This window comes from Dermacentor andersoni, unplaced genomic scaffold, assembly GCF_023375885.2.
Source record: "Dermacentor andersoni unplaced genomic scaffold, qqDerAnde1_hic_scaffold ctg00000588.1, whole genome shotgun sequence".
NCBI lineage: Eukaryota > Metazoa > Arthropoda > Arachnida > Ixodida > Ixodidae > Dermacentor > Dermacentor andersoni.
This window is the reverse complement of record NW_027315270.1, coordinates 30001-42500: the sequence shown is the minus strand read 5'-3', so window position 1 is coordinate 42500 and position 12500 is coordinate 30001. Positions and strand designations below refer to the sequence as shown.

At 55.5% G+C, this 12500-nt stretch overlaps 3 non-coding genes across 3 annotated transcripts; 1 reads left to right on the top strand and 2 right to left on the bottom strand.

The window, feature by feature from the left end:
• Nucleotides 1-544: 544 nt before the first annotated feature.
• Nucleotides 545-697, bottom strand: LOC140214712 (5.8S ribosomal RNA). The gene has a single exon (XR_011891645.1). It is a non-coding gene; the product is annotated as a 5.8S ribosomal RNA (ribosomal RNA).
• A 1574-nt stretch (nt 698-2271) lies between these two features.
• On the bottom strand, nt 2272-4087 carry LOC140214708 (small subunit ribosomal RNA). Its single transcript, XR_011891641.1, has one exon. It is a non-coding gene; the product is annotated as a small subunit ribosomal RNA (ribosomal RNA).
• Nucleotides 4088-9749: 5662 nt separating this feature from the next.
• On the top strand, nt 9750-9941 carry LOC140214714 (U2 spliceosomal RNA). The gene has a single exon (XR_011891647.1). It is a non-coding gene; the product is annotated as a U2 spliceosomal RNA (small nuclear RNA).
• Nucleotides 9942-12500: the final 2559 nt, after the last annotated feature.

Sequence of the window (12500 nt, the reverse complement as noted above, 5' to 3'; positions counted from 1 at the left end):
CACCCTTCTCCTCCCCGCTCCTCGCAAGAATCTGCCGATTCCCATTCCTGCGACGAAGCCCGGAAGGGCGCCCACACAACTGCGGTGACGTGAACGAGCGACCAGCTCTGGAGCTCGACGTACTTCGAAGGCAAACAGCGCAAATTGCGATCGCGCTGGCTTTGCGCACGGCGCGGGAATCGGCCGGCGTTTCATTCCCACGTTTTCCGTGCACGCAAGCGTGCGCTTCCGACTCTCTCGCAAACGTGCGCGCTACATGGCAACAGACGTTCGCGCCTCGTGCTTGGACCGCTCTTTCCCTGCAGGTATCCGACTCCATCCTGCGGCGGTCTTGCTAGAGGCGCGCACTCGTCACGCTGCAGTAGTAATGCCTCGTTTCCGTCTTTTCGAAGAATTGGCACAACGGTTTGCCACCGTCTCCCTCTCGTGAGGCCGCTGGCGCGTGGCTTTAGCGCTCAACGTACTGTCCATGATGCCGACGCGGTCAAAACGAGTCGACGGACGCACGTTCCCTGTGCGCCGAAGTCTCTCTTGATATGTGATCCGACCCTCAGACAGACGAAGCCAAGGGAAGACCCAAGGCCGCAATGTGCGTTCAAAGAATCAGTGCTCAGTGTGTCCTGCAATTCACACCAAGTCTCGCAGCTGGCTGCGTTCTTCATCGACCCGAGAACCGAGTGATCCACCGCTTAGAGTCGTGAAAAATAGTTTGTTCAATTCAGTACAGTACAACCAGGGTTTTAGGCACGTGGCGTCTCCCTGTGTGTGGTTTCGAAGAGCGCCTTTCGGCGTGCGCTCCTCCAGTCTCGCTCTTTCGGCGGCCGCGTCTCAGCAGCTGAAAGCCTAATGGCACTCCACTCCTGCTACTCGCGCGTGTGTTTTGCGCCCACGCCTTCCTCGCTTGCCCTCGAGGTAGCTTATGCCGTTTGCGCGCACTCGAAGCCGGTTTTACCTGCCATCCAACCACCGGACCCGTGTGTCTCGTGTGCACGTTCACATCGCTCCACTAAAAATTGCAAAGAGCGACAGAGCCATGATTAGGGCTAAGCCGCTGTGGAGTCTTTAACGGCTACACGGCCACGGGCAGGGCTTCACCCCCATCGACGTGCTTCGCTTCAGTCAGCAGTAGGTTCATAGAAGGGCCTCAAACACACACACACTTTCGCATCGGCAGATCGCCGCAGCATAACCGCTGTTGATCCAACAGCCTACTTGAGACGAAAGACAAGAGCCCGGCGCGCGTACTCGCGCAGCTCTCCAAAACCACTCGGCCAGTGCCAGGGACGGCTCCCTGCGCCGGCGCCACAACAAGTCTACTTGAGGCGGAAGACGAAGCCAGCAAGGGCCTGGCCGCAAGTGCGTTCGAATCCGGGACTACAGTCCCTCGTCTGTCCGTACTTCCTCTTTCGACGTGCGGCGCCTTCCCAAAGCGCACAAGTCCGCTAACCGCAGAACGCTTCCGACGTAGCAAAGCCGCGTTTCCTTCGGTACTTCGCAGCAACGCCGCCTTTCCCTCGGCGGCGGGCGAATAGCCTGCAGACGTCGTCGCATTAAACCGCGATCTCGACACCTCGCGCGTCACGAGCAGGAGCCGACCGGCAGCCTCCGGCCCTTTCGGACTCGGTGGCATTTGCCGCGGAGGACGGGAGAGCACTTTAGGCCACGGTTCCTTCCGTACTTGGCAGCCGCACCCTCATACCGACAGTTCCATGACCGACCGAGCGCCACACCGTTCCTTTAGTACTTGGGCGGCAACAAAGTCGGGTCGTTACTCCATACTCGCCGCAGGAAGCGACCGGCAGCCGCCAGACTTTTCAGACTCGGCAGCGTTTGCCGCGGAGGACGGGAGAGCGCTCGCACCACGGTTCCGTGTGTGTACTAAGCGGCAGCGGCATTAGCTCTCGACCGTCAGTTCCTTGACCGACCGCACGCTTCGCCGTTCCCCTCGTACTGGGCAAAGCAGCAGGTCGGGTCGTCTTACTCCCATTCCGCGCAAGAGCGCCAAAGCGGACAGAAAGCCCACCCAGTGTGCGTTACGCCGTTTCTACCCGCGGGCGCGGCCAAGCCAACCGTCCAAGGTTGCAGCCGGCGTCCACTGGGCGCAACAAATTTGGCACGGGGCGCCCCTCAAAATTCAGGCAGTCCCCGGCATGTTCGGGTATAGCCGTCCCCGCGTCCAAGCGGGGCCAGCGGCGGAAAGCGTCGGGCGCAGCGAGCTGCTTCACCCACACGGGGTAGAAACAATGGCGCTCGCCACCCTTCACAATCCGGTAATGATCCTTCCGCAGGTTCACCTACGGAAACCTTGTTACGACTTTTACTTCCTCTAAATGATCAAGTTTGGTCATCTTTCCAACAGACCGGCGCAACCGAAAGGCCGCGCCGGACATCGGTCCGAAGACCTCACTAAATCATTCAATCGGTAGTAGCGACGGGCGGTGTGTACAAAGGGCAGGGACGTAATCAACGCGAGCTTATGACTCGCGCTTACTGGGAATTCCTCGTTCAAGGGGAACAATTGCAAGCCCCTATCCCAATCACGAAAGAAGTTCCACGGGTTACCCAGTCTTTTCAGACAGGGATAAAGACACGCTGCTTCCTTCAGTGTAGCGCGCGTGCGGCCCCGGACATCTAAGGGCATCACAGACCTGTTATTGCTCTGTTTCGTGCGGCTAGGAGCCGCTTGTCCCTCTAAGAAGGTTGTAAGGTGCTGGGAACCCCGCACCTATTTAATAGGCTAGAGTCTCGTTCGTTATCGGAATTAACCAGACAAATCGCTCCACCAACTAAGAACGGCCATGCACCACCATCCACCGAATCAAGAAAGAGCTCTCAATCTGTCAATCCTCCCAGTGTCCGGGGCCGGGTAAGTTTTCCCGTGTTGAGTCAAATTAAGCCGCAGGCTCCACTCCTGGTGGTGCCCTTCCGTCAATTCCTTTAAGTTTCAGCTTTGCAACCATACTTCCCCCGGAACCCAAACACTTTGGTTTCCCGGAAGCTGCCCGCCGAGTCATTTGAGTAACTCAGGCGGATCGCTGGTTGGCATCGTTTATGGTCAGAACTAGGGCGGTATCTGATCGCCTTCGAACCTCTGACTTTCGTTCTTGATCAAAGAAAACATTCTTGGCAAATGCTTTCGCAGTAGTTCGTCTTGCGACGGTCCAAGAATTTCACCTCTAGCGCCGCAATACGAATGCCCCCGTCTGTCCCTCTTAATCATTACCTCGTATTCCAAAAACCAACAGAACAGAAACGAGGTCTTGTTCTATTATTCCATGCAAGTTTATTCAGGCGACTCGCCTGCGTTGAGCACTCTAATTTTTTCAAAGTAAAAGCACCGGCCTTCTCGAGGCACACAATGAAGTGCACCAAGAAAGGACCGGCATGATGTTCAGTCCGAGCCGTCGCATCGGGTAGATGCACTACTCGTCTGGAACTGAGATCCAACTACGAGCTTTTTAACCGCAGCAGCTTTAGTATACGCTATTGGAGCTGGAATTACCGCGGCTGCTGGCACCAGACTTGCCCTCCAATTGATCCTCGTTAAAGGATTTAGAGTGTACTCATTTCAATTACGGGGCCTCAAAAGAGTCCCGTATTGTTATTTTTCGTCACTACCTCCCCGTGCCGGGAGTGGGTAATTTGCGCGCCTGCTGCCTTCCTTGGATGTGGTAGCCGTTTCTCAGGCTCCCTCTCCGGAATCGAACCCTGATTCTCCGTTACCCGTAACAACCATGGTAAGCAAGTAACCTACCATCGAAAGTTGATAAGGCAGACACTTGAAAGAAACGTCGCCGGCTCGTGGCCATGCGATCAGCACAAAGTTATCCAGAGTCACCACACAATACGGGCCGAAACCCGATCGATCTTGGTCTAATAAAAGCACCCGTCGCCCAAAGGGCTTCAGGCTCACTGCATGTATTAGCTCTAGAATTGCCACAGTTATCCAAGTAGGAAGAAACGATCTAAGGAACCATAACTGATTTAATGAGCCATTCGCGGTTTCGCCTTATTTCGGCATGTACTTAGACATGCATGGCTTAATCTTTGAGACAAGCATATGATTACTGGCAGGATCAACCAGGTAATCGTTCAACTGCGCGTCCAGCCTTTCAAGCAGGCCGGACGCCGTTTTTGCGATGCCGAGGCCACCTTCAGGCGCCCCAACACGCTTCGTTCTCGCAAAGGGTAGCACTTTGCACAGTCCGAGACGACGGCGTTCGAGCTCGCAACGGCGCCCTCCCCGCAGGGCCGGGTATCGCCACGCGGCAAGAAGCACGCAACATTCTCGATAGACCGGTTGTGTCGACTCGATCGCGGCTTGCGGTTTCTCTCGAGCCCGCAGCACTGGTGGACCGACCGACACTTGCAACGTAGCCGAGACGGCAAAGCCGCTAGGCGACGGGTCACGCCCGCGCCTTCGGCGCTTTCGTATTTGATTCGTCCGAGGACGATGCGGAACACACTTCGATATCGTGGAAAAAGCGTCGTCCGACAACCAGCCCCTAACGCATCAAGCGGATGAGGCTGCAGACGTCAGCTGTGGGATCCACGGGGAGCGATACCGGGGACACGCTTGACGGGCACGAAGCCCGCCGCATATCAAACACCCAGGTCGCTTTGGGGGCGACTGCTCTCTGGGACCCCCATATAATAGCAGCGATAAGTACCCAGACCTCCATGGGGCCGTACTCGTGCCACTTTCGACGAGCGTTTGGCGAAAATCGTGCCGCCTCGTAACGCCGCGAGCAAGATTGAAAGCTTACGTCGGCAGCACAATGCCGAAGTCGTGAAAGCGCAGCGCGTCCACCGAATGCGCGAACGGCAATTCTTCTCTCGCCAATGGCCAGTACGGTTTCCTGCACAATTGCCTGTCTGTCGCCCTACGGGGCCCCCGGCCGATCGATTCGAGGCACGCTAGCACGGCCCCCTTCGCCATTTCCGAGCACGAGTGCGAACAGTGCGGGCGGCGTGCTCGACGCCCCGGCTGACGTCGTTTCGGACTTTGTCTCTTCGCGTGCTCGCGGCAACGCCGCGGCCAACGACGACGTCTGCGCGGTTCTTTGCCGGTTCCCGGCGTGCTACAGTGCAGCCCTCTGCAGGGTGACACCGGCTCCGTCGTGGCCGTGCGGCGGCTTGTACGCAAAAGTTGCGTCAAAGGCGTCGCGCTCGCGCCGCCCCGGCACACGCGGTTTCGGACTTTGTCTCTTCCAGCGCTCGCGTAGTCGTGGGCACGATTGTCGACGTCGCAACGGTGCGCGGACACCGCCACGAGCACGCGCAAGACGAAAATCGCACTACGGTACAATGTCGGCCGGGGCCGTACGGCCCCTTACAGTAGCAGCGATAAGTGCCCAGACCTCCATGGGGCCGTACTCGTGCGACGCGGCGGCGTACTGCGCCGAGCCGAGCGCCAATATTTGGCTTTTGCAGGGCGGATTCGAGCTCTGGCGATCGCCGCGGTACCGCCGCTCACCGATTCAAGGCACGCTAGCGCGGCCCCTTCGCCATTTCCGAGCACGCGTGCGAACAGTGCGGGCGGCGTGCTCGACGCCCCGGCTGACGTCGTTTCGGACTTTGTCTCTTCGCGTGCTCGCGGCAAACGCCGCGGCCAACGACGACGTCTGCGCGGTTCTTTGCCGGTTCCCGGCGTGCTACAGTGCAGCCCTCTGCAGGGTGACACCGGCTCCGTCGTGGCCGTGCGGCGGCTTGTACGCAAAAGTTGCGTCAAAGGCGTCGCGCTCGCGCCGCCCCGGCACACGCGGTTTCGGACTTTGTCTCTTCCAGCGCTCGCGTAGTCGTGGGCACGATTGTCGACGTCGCAACGGTGCGCGGACACCGCCACGAGCACGCGCAAGACGAAAATCGCACTACGGTACAATGTCGGGCCGGGGCCGTACGGCCCCTTACAGTAGCAGCGATAAGTGCCCAGACCTCCATGGGGCCGTACTCGTGCGACGCGGCGGCGTACTGCGCCGAGCCGAGCGCCAATATTTGGCTTTTGCAGGGCGGATTCGAGCTCTGGCGATCGCCGCGGTACCGCCGCTCACCGATTCAAGGCACGCTAGCGCGGCCCCTTCGCCATTTCCGAGCACGCGTGCGAACAGTGCGGGCGGCGTGCTCGACGCCCCGGCTGACGTCGTTTCGGACTTTGTCTCTTCGCGTGCTCGCGGCAACGCCGCGGCCAACGACGACGTCTGCGCGGTTCTTTGCCGGTTCCCGGGCGTGCTATAGTGCAGCCCTCTGCAGGGCGACACCGGCTCCGTCGTGTCCGTGCGGCGGCTTGTACGCAAAAGTTGCGTCAAAGGCGTCGCGCTCGCGCCGCCCCGGCACACGCGGTTTCGGACTTTGTCTCTTCCAGCGCTCGCAACCATGTCGGGGCCGACGCCGACGACTGCGTGGTGTTTCAACGATTGCCGGCGTGACACAATGCAGCTGCGTGCGGGGATGCCAGCGATTCCGTCGTGTCCGTGCGGCGGCTTGTACGCAAAAGTTGCGTCAAAGGCGTCGCGCTCGCGCCGCCCCGGCACACGCGGTTTCGGACTTTGTCTCTTCCAGCGCTCGCGTAGTCGTGGGCACGATTGTCGACGTCGGAACGGTGCGCGGACACCGCCACGAGCACGCGCAAGACGAAAATCGCACTACGGTACAATGTCGGCCGGGGCCGTACGGCCCCTTACAGTAGCAGCGATAAGTGCCCAGACCTCCATGGGGCCGTACTCGTGCGACGCGGGCGGCGTACTGCGCCGAGCCGAGCGCCAATATTTGGCTTTTGCAGGGCGGATTCGAGCTCTGGCTATCGCCGCGGGTACCGCCGCTCACCGATTCAAGGCACGCTAGCGCGGCCCCTTCGCCATTTCCGAGCACGCGTGCGAACAGTGCGGGCGGCGTGCTCGACGCCCCGGCTGACGTCGTTTCGGACTTTGTCTCTTCGCGTGCTCGCGGCAACGCCGCGGCCAACGACGACGTCTGCGCGGTTCTTTGCCGGTTCCCGGCGTGCTATAGTGCAGCCCTCTGCAGGGCGACACCGGCTCCGTCGTGTCCGTGCGGCGGGCTTGTACGCAAAAGTTGCGTCAAAGGCGTCGCGCTCGCGCCGCCCCGGCACACGCGGTTTCGGACTTTGTCTCTTCCAGCGCTCGCGTAGTCGTGGGCACGATTGTCGACGTCGGAACGGTGCGCGGACTACGCCACGAGCACGCGCAAGCCGAAAATCGCACTACGGTACAATGTCGGCCGGGGCCGTACGGCCCCTTACAGTAGCAGCGATAAGTGCCCAGACCTCCATGGGGCCGTACTCGTGCGACGCGGCGGCGTACTGCGCCGAGCCGAGCGCCAATATTTGGCTTTTGCAGGGCGGATTCGAGCTCTGGCGATCGCCGCGGTACCGCCGCTCACCGATTCAAGGCACGCTAGCGCGGCCCCTTCGCCATTTCCGAGCACGCGTGCGAACAGTGCGGGCGGCGTGCTCGACGCCCCGGCTGACGTCCTTTCGGACTTTGTCTCTTCGCGTGCTCGCGGCAACGCCGCGGCCAACGACGACGTCTGCGCGGTTCTTTGCCGGTTCCCGGCGTGCTATAGTGCAGCCCTCTGCAGGGTGACACCGGCTCCGTCGTGTCCGTGCGGCGGCTTGTACGCAAAAGTTGCGTCAAAGGCGTCGCGCTCGCGCCGCCCCGGCACACGCGGTTTCGGACTTTGTCTCTTCCAGCGCTCGCAACCATGTCGGGGCCGACGCCGACGACTGCGTGGTGTTTCAACGATTGCCGGCGTGACACAATGCAGCTGCGTGCGGGATGCCAGCGATTCCGTCGTGGCGGTGCGGCGGCTTGTACGCAAAAGTTGCGTCAAAGGCGTCGCGCTCGCACCGCCCCGGCACACGTGGTTTCGGACTTTGTCTCTTCGAGCGCTCGCAGCGATGTCGAGGCGATCGCTTACGTCTGCACGGTTTGCGGTGTGCTACAATGCAGCAGTCTGCCGCACTACACCTCTTGGTTGCCGAGGCCAGCACGGCAATTTACTGAAGCGAGCGCATTGCGCCCAGGCGGCAGCGGACTTTGTTGCTTCGGGAGTGCTCTTGCTGTAAAATTTGAACGGCTGCAGCTGCGCGAAGCAAGTGTACCTATTTTCACTCTCTCTCTGTCTGCCTTTGAGGCGACTGTAATTTCACTTTAAACGCAACTGGAGGCGGGAGCAACCTGATGAGAGTAGGTGGACTTCGGTACATGTAATTTAGAAATTGCTTTCAAGCTTTGAGGACATACACCTTCGCGCCATCTGCTTTCCCCGTCTCTTTGGCACTTTATAGTATGTGCTGCATGCTCTGCATTCCAAAGAAACACGCCTGTCTCTCTCCCTCTCTCACGTTCTTCTTCTTTTTGTAGCTGCTGTTGTAGAAGATGCTATGCTCTTTAATCGCTGTAACATAGAGTGCTTGCACAAGCCAACAACTTTTGCGTGTTTTTTTTTTTTTTCTCTTCCCAAGACGTTTCTGCCATTATTCACTAACTCTCGTTCTTAGTATGCAATGGAGCGTTAGCTCACGCCATCTACCTTTCTTTCTGTATTGCAAAGTCCGCAGGTTTTCCTAGTTCCGTACACAGATGGCGCCAATGCGTTTTGGCGCCAGGTTCGAACGACCTCGCTCTACTCGTGTTTGGCATTTGAATGTTTCAAAGGGGTTTGCGACAGGGGGTGGTTCTTGTGCAAGGCTGAGCTTTCCAGCTGCGTTTAAGCTATGCTAGCATGTGTGCGTATATATATATATATATATATATATATATATATAAATACACAAACACACACACACACACATGCATATATACATACACACACACGGTAATGGTAAAGATGATGAGGTAGCACTTTTTTTTTTCTTTTTTTTACAATGCCTGTGTTTCAGATGGCGATCTTTCTCCCCTCTATGTTTCCGGTTGGAAGGAGTGTGCAGCGTTTTCTATATTTATTTTGTCATTCACTTCTATGTTGCTCGTCTTCGTACATGGGGCATGCTACCTAATTCTACCGGTCGATTCGACACGTTGCGATCCGTCCCGGCCTGTGCCGTATCAAAATTTTCAGTGGGCCTTGCGGTAAATAAAAAGAAATGAAGGAAATGCGCGTAGTATATTACAATTGCACACGGGCTTGAAACGAAGCCCTCAAGGAAGGTCACCTTGAGCGGTCGCATTCAGACGGAAGTAAGCATTCCCCTGGCGCGTTTTTTTTCCGCTCGCCTGTTCCGTTTTCTACGAGGTTGCCTTGGTTGGTTTCGCGTTACAAGCAAGCTTGCACTCGGGTCTCGTTTCTACGCGACAGCGTTTCGTTAACAGCGAAAGACTGAGGCGTTGCGAATTCATCCGTGAGATAGGGAGCGTTGAGTCTGTACACAGGCTGAATTTTATAATATTGCCCACGCTGTTGCTGAGGTTACCCATGTCGGCAGGGCGCCCACAAGGCAGTAGTACAATGAAGTGAAGTGAAGGACATCGCTTCTCGGCCTTTTGGCTAAGATCAAAGTGTAGATTTTTAAAGCCCATGTACGAAGATTTACGAAGCCCATCTACGAAGATTTTTAAAGCCCATGTAGGCACCTCTTAATGATCTTTTATGTTTTAGAGAAGCGTTTTGCCATGTATTTTACACCTTTACAGTTTTAGCCTTTTATCACTAACACCACTAACTAGTTTTTTTAGTCATTTGTTTGCGTTTTTAGATTATACACCTTTTATCCGTTTTTTCCTTGGTTTTGTAACATATTTTTGATGTATTTGTAACTAGCATAAATAAAAAACTCTGTTCTTATCAGCTTAATATCTGATACGGGTTCTATATGGACCCACGATATTAAACCTATTTTTGGAAGTTGGCGGAGTGCTTGAAGCCTGCTTCACCTCCGCCGCAGGTCGGCCCGGTATTGCACTACCTCCGGGATCGGCCCCGCTCACTTAGGTGAGACTTCATTCAATCAAAATGAAGAGCACAAGCTCAACGCGAGCACTGACTTGACACGCACCATTCCTATACTACACGCAACGATGCCGGTTCGCGGACCACGAGAGTAATTAAACTGCCACTCCATCTGTGTGTAGCGTCGCACTTGTTGCGTCGCAAATGGGACAGCCGCTCCAGCAAATTTCTAGTTATGGGCTTCGAGAAAAATTAATGAAAGCAAAAGAAAGAACCAGAATTCCTATTTGTCCGATGTCTCTGAATGATTGTCTCCTGTAAAGAGCCACTTGGGGGGATGGGGGGTAGGATTAGCCGTGGGGTTCGCAATCAATATGAATCCCACTCAAAGCCAACACTGGATTTTGGAGTTCACTATCGCTTGGATCCGTAAACCACCGCGCCCACGCAAGCTCGCCCTGCCGCCGAAATCCGCTGCCCAAGTGGAAGAAAGATTCCCTATGAAAGAAAAATAGAGTGCCCGATTTCTGGCAACTACTGTGCAGCCTTTGTGTACACATTTTCGCAGCAGTGGGACCGAGCGCCTCGAAAACAAACTTGTCGTATGCCCGAATGTGGCGAAATATATTCAAGGGTTAAAAGGTGCCTCATCTTTCTAACCTGTATGTTACGAAGACCTGTTGCTACCTTTTCATCATGAACATCATCATCATCATCATCCTGGCTACGCCCACTGCAGGGCAAAGGCATCTCCCATGATCCTCCAAGTACCCCGGTCAGGTGCCGATTGTCGCCATGTAGTCCCTAATCTAATCTGCCCTCCTACCTTTCTGCCACCCCCTGCTACGCTTCCCTCCTCTCGGAATTCAGTCTGTAACCCTTAATGGCCACCGGTTATCTTCCCCCCAGATTGCATGCCCTGCGCATGCCCATTTGTTTTTCCTGGTTTAAACTTTGGTGTCATTAACGAGCGTTTGTTCTCGCACACCCCAATCTGCTCTATTCCGATCCCCCCGTGACGCCACACCCATCATCCTTCTTTCCAGAGCCCGTTGCGTCGCCCTCAGTTACCCTTCGGTAATCCTCAAAGCTTTTTGTTGGGACACTCGTGGCATCTTTCTCGTTTAATGAAGTCAAATTTTTTTCAGTTTTGGGGGAAAACTCAATGAGCTAGGCGCGATTGTGTCCCTGGCGCCGCTCTCAACAAGATGGCGGCGCCCATGCTTTTTGCCTGCAGGTTCGGCCCTACGCAGAACACGCCTGCCGGGCAGTGTAGCCACGTTGAAGGGGCAAAGCGTAGTGCAGTGAAGCGCTTGCTCGGGCGAAAAACGCAAATATGAGCCAAACAGGAATTTCCATTATTGGAAATTCCAGTTCAGTTTGCGCATTGCGTTCGCCTAAGGTAAAGAACACAAATGCGAGTGCCACAGCAGTCAAGTCAAAGCTTAGGATTGCGTACCATTTTTTTTTTTTTTTTCGTGCCTTTTACTCCTGGCCTGCGTGGCCCTAGCGCGCATGCACACGAAAGTAATGAAATGGTGAAAACACGAAATAATGCGGTGCGGCTGTATCATATCTATTTTGTGCGCTTTGTTCTTTGTGGACTACAGCGGTGTGCGTCATGAGAAAGTTTCGGTGCCCTTCTTGGGTGACCAGTGAAGCTATATTTAAAACCACATTGATTTGTACGGTTATTGCTACAAACTGCGTGTGGGTGTTTTTCTTTTTCGCTGCCAACGATGGGTTATCGCAACCGCGATCGGTTCTGCTGCTACGCTAGACGCGTGCTTGCCAACGGTTGGCTCTATACGCGACCCGCGACGCGTGGTCGGCACATTCAAGCAGTCAATTGCAAACCGTTCCAAGAAAAAGGATGTACTCCACTTGCCACCTAGTTCGACGATTGTACTTTCTGACCCTCGAGGAAGCGCCGCCATCCCACGTTTTCTATAATACGATAAGATTCAGAGCGACCGCGACCACTTGTCTTTGTCAATATCTCGGAAACGCTTTCTTTTTCTTTTTTTTTTTAAATCCAGATACTCAGACGCGCCCGTGTTCACGCGCACTTGCTCTCTCCGATAAGCAGGGAAGCTCGGTTGGGGTGGTGTCGGGCCTTGCGCATGCGCTGCTGAGCTCGTCGCTTCGCCGGCCGGTCGATGCTGGCGCGGTACTGGTAATGAACTTCGACGTGCATGGTGAAACGTCACTTTGTATTGCCACTGTAGACTAGCAATGCAATGTGTTTGCGAGCGATTGGATAAATGAGAAAGCGTGCACTGTCTACAGTTTATGCCCCTCTAGAGTAGTGGAAATGTTGCTCCAAGTGTTAGGTTTGTAATTTGCGCCTACGAACATGAACTAAACAAAGAAAATGGTCTGCAGCCGCCTTCGCTTCATAAAATTCCCGTACGAAGAAATTTCCGTGCGCGAATGAGAGAGCAAAAGAGAGAAACCATGCTAAGAAGAATGGCTGCCTTTTACGTGATCTCGCGCATGAAACCAGACGATGGATTAATTTTAGCCGTTCATTTTGATTTGCCGAATGTAAACCGGAACACTTTCTCCACGCGGTCTTCAGATTTGAATGGCAATCA